At 39.8% G+C, this 2,114-nt stretch overlaps 1 pseudogene; it reads right to left on the reverse strand.

Moving 5' to 3' along the window:
• Positions 1-5: 5 nt before the first annotated feature.
• Positions 6-1,072, reverse strand: LOC111388603 (annotated as a pseudogene).
• Positions 1,073-2,114: the final 1,042 nt, after the last annotated feature.

Consider the following 2,114-nt stretch of genomic DNA (forward strand, 5'->3'; position numbering starts at 1 on the left):
TCAATTCCACCATCAAACCTACTCACAAACTCCATCACCTCTGGCAACACCAACTGTGCACTATAGTCCCTTGTCCCAACCCAACCGCTCTCCATAGCCAATCCATTACCATACTCATGCGAGATCACCAAGTGGTGCAAGTCCGAAAACTCATCCGACATTTTACAGTATAGAAATGCCGAAGCTGGCGGGCAAAACAACCACTTGTGCAAATTACTAGTGTAATAATCTGCGCCTATCTCCTTCACATCTATTTCCACATTCCCAATTGCTTGGGCGCCATCCACAAAAATTCTATCCACACCCTCATCTCTACACATTTTCACCAACTCTTTCACCGGTATTATAACGCTAGGCATGGAAGTAATGTGATCGATCACGGCTAATCTAATCTTTAGACCATTTGCCTTTGCCACTTGAAGGGAATTTCGGAATTCCAAAATTATCTCGTCATCAGATTTAACTGGGAAAGGGATGGGCACCTCGATCACGTGGCCGCCAGCACGCGAAATGTAAGCTTGGACAGCGTTCTTAACGGCACTGTAAGAGTGGTTGAGAATTAAGGCGGCGTCGCCAGGCTTGAAAGCAGAGGAGAAGAAGGACCAAGTGTAGTGCTGGAGGACGATGGCGGCAGCGGTAGTGACGCCATCAACGATGGAGACTTCGTCGACATAATCAGCATTGATGAGTGACTGGATTATGCGGCGTGACTCGAGAATAGATGGCTTGAGGGAGTTGAAGTATTAGTAGTCAGGTTGCCGGAGGAAGAGGAGCTGATGGCGTTGCTGGGCGGAGATGATGGAGGAGGGGCAGCAGCCGAAGGTACCATTGTTAATTCGGGCAACGGTCGAGTCGTGATGAGAGAATTCAGATCGGAGCTCAGATCGGAGCTCAGAAGGCGTAATGGGTCTGGCTTGATGGGTGGTACCGCTGCCATGGATGGAGTGGAAGGAAGCCATTTTCATCAACTTGAATAAATAAAAGGTGTGTGAGCTTTAATTCTGGATGGTTTAGATTTAGGATTTTTTTTCGACGAGATATATAGAGCCTGTTCGGGAGTGATTTTGAGAATTGATTTTTTGACCGTTAGGAGAAAAGTGGGGTCCATCTGTGAGAGAAAAAGTCAAATATGACGACTGAAATAGTGAAATAATGGTCAAAAAATCAATTTTTTGGATGAAAAAATCGAACCCAAACAGGCCCATAGTTTGACAAAATTTATAAATAATGAAATTTTTATTTTCAAGGACACATTTTAATGGAATTTAGTTATTTGATTTAGAAATCTGTACAAGTCGAACCTCATACTTTTATGAATTGTATTTCACTATCCATCGTCCGAAAGTATAGACTGGCCCGCTCTATATAGTCATTTTTTTCACTTATAAGTTGATTAAATGAGTGAATTTGTGTCTTGGATTTGAGTCATGAGATGCCAAATAAAAAATGGGCATCCATTCATGAAGAAAAATGCACAAAAGATGAGACAGTGACAATATTGGTCACTGCCTACAAAAGGATTATTTATTGGTATTTATTTGAACTTCAATTATTGTGATAACAAGTTAACGTATTCTTTTAATCTGTCCATATAAAAAAATTTAATCACAGAATTTTATATTTCAAGGAGGTTAGTTGTTATATTCACATCATTTTTATCTAAAAGCAATTAATCTTCAAACTTGACAAAGACTCTTGTGTGAACCACTCCGCTACTATATACAGAAAAACTTTCATGGAACAAGTAAATTCCTACTAAGAATCAAGAGTTAGGCCCGAATGATGGGACCTTTGCTTTTGCTTTTGCTTTTGCACTTGCGATTGCTTTCGTAGAAAAGGTTCATGAGGAAATTACTTTAGACCGACTTTCTCTAAAAGCTTCTCTATCCAAACATGTTCAAAAACTTCTTAAATTAAAAATCAATTTTGACTTTTCAAAAGTTCTGTAAAATTAACACTTGGCACTTGTTTGTGCCAAATTCTTGCCTCATTAAAATGAGTTTTCCGACCGTTTGCTTCAACTGGTGGGGCCCGGTATTGCAATTTCTTTCAGAGTTGGCAGACAAATTAATTTATAGTTTCTAATTTTGCCACTGTCTTTGAAAATGGTACAA

The sequence above is a fragment of the Olea europaea genome, unplaced genomic scaffold (assembly GCF_002742605.1).
Source record: "Olea europaea var. sylvestris unplaced genomic scaffold, O_europaea_v1 scaffold5092, whole genome shotgun sequence".
In the NCBI taxonomy this organism is placed as follows: Eukaryota; Viridiplantae; Streptophyta; class Magnoliopsida; order Lamiales; family Oleaceae; genus Olea; species Olea europaea.